Source organism: Apium graveolens, chromosome 2 (genome assembly GCF_009905375.1).
Source record: "Apium graveolens cultivar Ventura chromosome 2, ASM990537v1, whole genome shotgun sequence".
In the NCBI taxonomy this organism is placed as follows: Eukaryota; Viridiplantae; Streptophyta; class Magnoliopsida; order Apiales; family Apiaceae; genus Apium; species Apium graveolens.
The window spans coordinates 87,995,727-88,004,052 of NC_133648.1; the positions used below are offsets into that span (position 1 = coordinate 87,995,727).

The following is an 8,326-nucleotide window of genomic DNA, read 5'->3' on the forward strand; positions in this document are numbered from 1 at the left end:
ACAGAATTAGTGCTATAGAGAAGTCATTCGAGAACTCAGAAAGACCTATCGAGAACTCATGAATTGTCTATCGAGAACTCAGGAAATGCTATTAGAGATATCGATAAGTCAGATACCCATTCGAGAACTCAGAGATATCGACAAGTGTACATTTATTAGAGAACTCTGAGTTATCGATAAGCCAAAGTCCATTAAAGAACTCTGAGTTATCGATAAACCAAAATTCACTAGAGAACTCAGAGTTGTCGATAAGTCAAGTCAATAATGAAGTTTCAGAGATATCGACAAGCCAACATGCCTATCGAGATGTCGAGTTCTCTATAGATTAATTGGAGATCTCGAAGTGAAGAAATTTCTCTAAGTACAGAATTGCAGAACAGTTCAATATCCAAGGTTGCAAATCAACAAACAATTCACACAGCTGGATTGACAAGTCTACAAAAAGCAGCTTGAGAGATGTGCAAGATCAATGACAAAGATTAACTGACAGAGGAGATTAAAGTAAACACGGGATGCTAAAGATATGCTAAGCCAGAAATGGAAGATTTGCTTTTCTATAAATAGAAATGACAAGCACTACTAGAAAAAGTAGAATAGACATCGGCTAAAAACCGATGTCTATGAACAAAAAAATCTGATGTCTTCGTGGGTGATGTTAAAGACCCCCATTTAACATCGATTTTTAACTGATGTTAAGGAAAATGTATAACATCAGTTTTTAAAATTGTTAAATTTCTAATGCATATCTAATCTTCATATATTATCATAATATGATATTTTTATCAATTTAAACATATGTGAGATAAGTAAAATATTTCCATTTACCCATTAAACTGATGTTACTAATACCAATAACAACGATTTTCAAGATAAACCGATGTAAACATAACTTTTGACATCGGTTCTCTATTTCAAACCGATATCTATTGGCGACAAACCGATGTCTATAAAGCTTAATAACATCGGTTTTCTATTTTAAGATTTTTTTTTTTAGTATTTAACATCGGTTTTAATCAGTATTACGGAGGTCAATGTTCAACTAAAACTAATGTATTAAGCTTTGACATACATCATTTTCCATTGTAATGATGTTTGTACCTGTTTTATTAATGTACATTTTAAAAATATAGATTCTGAAAACCAATGAACTACCAAAACCAATTGCTGCATAATACCGGTTATCTATAAATCTAACAACCAATATTCAAACTTCCGGTACAACAGATTCACTAATCCAAATATCATGTACTACACATATCCATCCATATATTCTACTACTATCTATACAAAGAATTTGACTTGGTACCAACAATAGCATGTAAAATATCATTTGAGGAACGCCCTTGTTCTTCTGCATCTTCCCACTCCTTAGTAAAGCTCATGTAGCCTCTGGTCTCGTATGATAACAATAAGTTTTTGACATACCTGAGAGGATTAATTTTGTTGTAGAATACTTCAAGCTATTAAAACAGTAACAAATAACTATCCTAAAACAACAGAAACAAAGAAAAACACCAAAAAAAGCATGACATTCACCTGCCATTTTACTGTCTCAAGACTAGTTGCTAGTTAACACCTATGATTGTTTACCGAAGTAAGTAGCATATGGTCAGGATTACGGGTTTCTTGAGCAAGACTTTGCTCGTGCAACAAAACTCAAAACACTGATTCCATCCTATAACAAAAATCAACCATTTTAAGTCATAGAATAAGCAACAACTTAATCATCTTCTCTTATAATGTATAAGATAACACGCATACTCAATATACAAAGAAAATAAATCAAAAACAAGTTTTAAAATTACCATTTCAAGGACTTCTATTCTATTGTATGCCCTGTCAGAGATCACAATAAGATCATCAACAACCGGGACTGCCACTTTTTCATACTTGCAGACGAGAAGTAGAGCTGTAATCCCAACCAGTTGGAGCTTTTTCCGAACCAGGTTGAATGGCCAAAAACCTGTCAATCAGATTCACTGTAAGATACAGGGTCTCCTGTATCAGCTGAAATTTATAGTGGATCTGCTCATTCCATAATAAAGTTAATAATGTTTGTAGTATAGTACTTCCAATTGTAATAGACAATAATGTTTAATATAAACCTCAATAATACAGTCAACTAATATCCCTCACATTCTCTCGTTAATATCGAATTATGTCGACATGTAGTCCACTGGAACATAGCTAGAACCCTACATCAAAATAAGGAATCAGCCCGAGTTGGAAGAAATGGAAAATAGAGATCATTTTCTAGTAGCAGGAAGGACCACTTTGGATTTTTGCAGAAAGGGTAATAAGGATTGGGACATGGGAAACAAGCTTATGTTGTTACCAGAATTCCAGAATACTAAGGTATTGACAATTGAGTCGAGTCCTTTGAATAAGAATGTCTTTGAAATTCCATATCCGACAATTTTCCATCCTTCAACTGAAGAAAAAGTGAATATATGGCATAACAGAATGAGGCGGCTAAGAAGGAGATTTACAATTATTATGAGAGAGAAAGATGCGTTTAATAGTTATTCGGTGCTTTTAGAAATTGAGAAATGTGTCCAAAATCTGTGTTTTATTACATATATTGATAAATATACAACAGCACACCAAATATCTTACAGCTGCAAAGTTACCTATTATTCGGTGGTTTCAGGAACTGAGAGAGTGTGTACAAAATCTGTGTCCAGCATTCTTCAGCATCCTGTAGGTTATCAATATGTATAAGAAACCACAGGCACAAGCCAAATAGGAGAATACATTTAGTTATAAATCTAAGATATTTGGTTGCACGGAGAAGAACTAATAGACATGTTGCATGAAGGCTCCATTGTTCAGCTATCCAAATTGAGGATACTTTTTGTGCAAAACCTGCAAGTGTAGATAAGTTATATAGAATCCAAGTTTGGTACCAGTACAGCTGTCGCAGAAATATCTAAACAAGTAACTCAAACTATAGAAGAGCTCAACTTGGGAAAAGTACTGTAAGTCTGTAACTTTTTTGTTGCGAAATATGTCTGTAACCTTTACTTGCAAATAGCACTTATTTTATTTACAGCCTCCAGGGGATTCGTTTACAAGGCGATCAATATTTGATTCAATATTGGCAGGATACATTCCAGTTTTTATCACTCCAGGTTCAGCTTACGTTCAATATTTATGGCATTTACCATCGGAATTCGCAAAGTATTCAGTGCTAATATGCGGGTTTGATGTGAAAAATAAGAAGGTTAACATTGAAGGGGTGTTAAATCGAATTTCAAGACAAAAGGTGTCAGAGGTGAGAGAAGAGGTTATAAGGCTTATTCCAAGGTGAGCTATGCAGATCCAAGATCTGTATTGACAGGAATAGAAGATGCTTTCGAAGGAACACTTAAAGGAGTTCTTGATAGAGTCGAAACTCTTAGACAAGAGATTAGAGAGGGGAAGAATTCCAGTCTTGAGTTTAATGAACAGAACAGCTGGAAGTTTTATATGTTTGGGACTAAAAAGACTAATCTTTAACATTTAGAATTTATATTGCACCCTACATCAAAATTACAGTACTTTAACATTTAGAGTTTATATTGAGAAATAGTCCAACAAAATAATCTTTGTTACACTGCAATTTGGCAAATCAAGTAGATGCAGACTAAATATTACCAGTAAATGTAATATAAGTAACAATTTTACCAGGGGAAAGTAATACATATTCTTGAAAAGGTGTCATACCTCAGCTTTCTTGTAGTGGGCATAAAGGTCATCGATGTATTCGACAACGGCAAGTGGGTCCTTCTTATCAACACTATCAATGTCCAAAATTAAATCCTCATCCGCCTCTTCCATTTCTACTTCATCATCCTATGCATAAAAGTTCATAATGAAGTCTGATTTCGAGATATTGAGGCCATTTTCCAGGAGTAATTAATTGAAGAAATCAACATACCATAAAGACTTCCTCAAGCATCGGCTCGGGGAAGCTCTCTTTCGGCTTGTAATCATCGACATCGATAATGGGAAAGTCCTTATATTCCTATATTAATATAAACGAACATTAATGTTTCACAAATCTAACTCCCTTTTCTAACATACTAATGATTTTGATATTAAATAAAAAAATTATAGTACCTCGGCTTTTTTCTGTTGGCTGGCCATCTGTGCAGCCAGCTTTATTGATCTACCGAAACATAAACATTAATACAAGTCCCGACATTATGAATAACATAAATTAATACAATTCACAACATCATGAACAACATAACACAACATAAGCATACATAGATATAATCAAGCACCTTAAGTTTCAACTACAAACCTGGTCATCGGTCGATTGACCATCGGGATCTGCAGGTTCTCATTGCAAATAGCACTTGGTCTGGATATAATAACAACACGACACAAATGGCCTAGATAAGACTACGTACACAAATAAATATATATCGAAACATCAAATAAAAACAATTAAATCGGGCTTTAAGAATTACTCGTGCAATTTGGGTCGCTTGTTAAGACCAGGGTACGGTGCATCCTCTTCAAAGTTCTGATTAATCGCACTCAGCGCCCTTCGTGTTCTCGCAATCCCAACAACAGCCTTTCCATTCCCAACCATCAAAATCCCTACAAGAAATCACATAAACATAAGTCTACAATCATTAATACACATAAAAACAAACACCTCGTCCATGAAACCATAAACCCCAATTTCATAATAGTGCTACCCAATTACATAATCTAATAAAATTAAACCCCAATCACAATCAAAACAAAAACCTCTAAATTTCATTATTTATCAATAAATCAAAAAATTAGGGTATTAATTTGAAACCCTAAATTTAAAAATTAGAGTTTAAAGTTTACCCAATTCAAACTTTGACCTCCGACTTAGCTTTTACCTTCGACTTGAGCTTTATACTCCGATTTAAACTTTAAACTCCGACTTGAACAAATTCTGAAGACCTTTTCAAAATTCGACGAAAGCACAGAGAGAGAGCAGTCGAGCGGGGAGAGAGGGAGATGGAGAGGGGGAGAGAGAGAGAGAGAGAGAGGAGCACAATTGAGCACGGTTGAGATGGGTTGTTCTTCAGTCGAGTAAATAGAGGAGAGTTTTTGATATATTTGATTTATGTTTCATATTTTAAGAGATGTTGTATCTATATGTATTTTAATTTTTAATTATAGTTTAATAATGTGTAGATTTCAAAAGTCGGGGGAAGATTTTTTGAAATTTTCCTAAGGCAAAAACGAGGGAAATTTTTAAGAGGGATTGAATATTTGGCTAAGGGGGGGAACGGGGAGGAGGTGCGCTGGATTATTTTTTTTAAAATAAACATATAACATCGGTTGATTTGAAAAACCTGATGTTTATCATACACAAAGACATCGGTTGGACAAAACCAATGTGAAAAATACTTTTTACATCGGTGCGAACAGCAACCGATGTATAAGAGGCAATGTCTATTCTACTTTTTCTAGTAGTGAAGTGACAGTTTAGAAAAGCTAATAGCATGTTTATTACACACTGTGTAAACCAGCAGTTAACTGAGTTATAAAGTTAACACTGGTCCTTAGTCAAAAAAAAATAAGAACCAAGATAGAAAATCTAGTATTCTCTCTCAAGAAAGAAGCTAAGTTCTAAAACAAGAACTTAGAGAGTTTGTAGCAAAACACTGTTTTATTTTTAATATAAAATTAAGTGAGTTTTAAAGATCTTTGTTCTACATATTTACATTGTTATTTATGTTTAACATCTACTCCATAAAATCATTGATAACAATCAACTGCTAAACTCAGAGCAAAACCAAAAAGTAAACATTTAAGCCAAAATACATTCACCCCCCTGTGTTGTATTCATACCTAACAAACTATCACGTTCGTGTTCTTGATGGGTCCTCATAATTCAAAGGAACCTTGTTAAAGTTGGCTTAACCCCTCTTATTTTTCCATTGGTTAAGTTTGTTCCAATTAGGCGAACAGCTTCCTGAGGCGGGGATGTGCGGGGCTCATGCCTTGTATTTGGTACATCTATTCTTTTTAGAACTTTCAATACTTCACAAATTAAAGGAGGAGCCTGGCTGGCTTAAGGCATCCCTTGGAGGCCGGTCTACTGGAGCCCTTTCTGAGGGATCTACAGTTGGTCAAAGGCTTTCTCTTGAGGCTGATCAGCCTTCTTTGGTAGGCTGGAATTTGTAATGTAGACTTCAATTGACCATATACATTTCGTGAAGTTAGCTTTCTAATATCTTTTTCTTATTAGGCCAACGCCTACTTCGCAGCTTCTTTCACTAGGAGTGCAAAATGAAGGAGTGAGCACATGGCCTTGGAGGCATTGATGAAGAAACTTGAGAGAAAGTTTCAGGACTGGGATTCTAGAGATCTCTTAGTGTTTATCGACGGTCGGAAGACTTATTCAAGATGATGGACACCCATGATGATGAGGTGCGCTCTGTTAATATGTCCATTGGCTTTGTTCATAGCTCTTACCCGGATATGGTAAATTTGCAGTGCTTTCCTAGCCTTTGGGTTGTTTCTGAGGTTACCATTATTGGCCTATCATCTAATTTTGGACTATAGATTGTCCTCCAGTATTTAGGCCTTGCATGGCTTTGTTTGCCGTGTGTGGCTTTTATTTATTTACGGTCCTTCATGGACTTGAACATCTTTAGTGTGTAACCTAATTGTTCATCATGACTTGATTTCTGATCCTTCAGGATCTCCTGCATTTGTAGTTTAATTTCATATTCGTCTTTTATTTTCGCTACTTTGGTCCTTTAGGAATTTTATTCAATGGATGCTCGTACACTAGTCGACCTTATTCCTCCATTTACTACTAAGTACCAGGAACATGTCTTTCATGTCCTAAACATATTAAACCTTTAGCTTTGAAACGCACCAGGCATGAGGCACTTTGTCACTGCTCAGGGTTTGCGACATGTAGGTTCCTCGTCCTCATGTTTTCTTGACCTTATACGGCCTTTCCCAGTTTGGGAATAGCTTTTTTTTTCTCTTTGCATCATGATGCCTCAATCTTTCTTAAGATCAAGTCTCCTTGGTTAAAGAACCTTTCTTTAACCCTTCTATTTTATTAGAGGGAGGCTCTTTGTTGATGCTCTGTATTACGGGCGTTGGCCTCATCTTTGACCTCGTCAATGAGATCGAGAGCGAGCCTCATGCCTTCTTTATTGGTTTTCGATTCATAAGCTTCGATCCTAGGGGGTCCATGTGTGATTTCAAGGGGCACCACGACCTCGGCTCTGTAAGCCAGCATAAATGGGGTAGCTTCAGTAGTCACTTTGCAGGTGGTACGATATGCCTATAGTATAGGGAACAACACATCTTCCCAAGTGTTCCTTGAGCGTTAAACCCTTTTCTTAAGTCCATCAGGGATGATTCTGTTAGCAACTTCCGCCTGCCAGTTTGCTTGTGGGTGAGCAACCGAGGTGAAGCGAAGTTCTATATTTTTATCGTCACAGTACTCTCCGAGTTCTACATTATCAAAATTGTTTCCCATTATCCGTGAAAAGGATTCATGGGATTCCATATCGGCACATCACATTATCCCAGAAGAATTGGGTAATTTGCTTGGTGGTTATCTTGGCCAGTGCTTTAGCCTCAATCCACTTCGTAAAGTAGTCTATGGCTACCAAAACGAACTTCCTCTGAGCAGTGGCCATTATAAAAGGCCCGATAATATCCATTCTCCACATAACAAAGGGGATGGGAGAGTTGATGGAAGTCAACATCTCGGGTGGTTGTCGAACAACCGGTGCATGCTTCTAACAACGATCACACTTCTTCACATATTCTTTGGCATCAGCCATCATCTCTAGCCAATAAAAGCCTAAACGGGTTATTTTATGAGCCAATGCCCTGCTCCCCAGGTGTTGCCGACAGATGCCTTCATGTACCTCTTCAAGAGCCAAGCGTGCCTCATCAGGCCTGAGACATCCTAAGTAAAGAACCACATAAGATCTTTCGTACAAAATCCCATCAATCAAGGAGTATCTCAGTGCTCGAACAACCAACTTTCGTGCTTCAGTCACATCATTTGGCAGCCAACCATTTTGAATATGGGCCTTAATATGATCTATCCATGATGTTTACAGCCCTATGGGGGTTACAAGCTTAATGTCAATGCTCCGCGTTTTCAAAACGCGGAAGTATACACTTCCTGAACTTTCCTCTATCTCTTATGAAGCAAACCTAGATAATGCATCTGCCTTAACATTTTCCTCCCTTGGGATGTGCTCAACATGGCATTCACCGAACCGAGTCATCATAACCCTTACTAGGCGGACATACTTAGCCATCGTGTCATCCCTTGCCTCAAACTCTCCCTTCACCTGGGATATGACCA

At 36.8% G+C, this 8,326-nt stretch overlaps 1 pseudogene; it reads right to left on the reverse strand.

Annotated features, from left to right (window-relative positions):
• Positions 1-1,615: 1,615 nt before the first annotated feature.
• Positions 1,616-7,480, reverse strand: LOC141691223 (cyclin-B2-3-like; annotated as a pseudogene).
• Between the last annotated feature and the right edge of the window lie 846 nt (positions 7,481-8,326).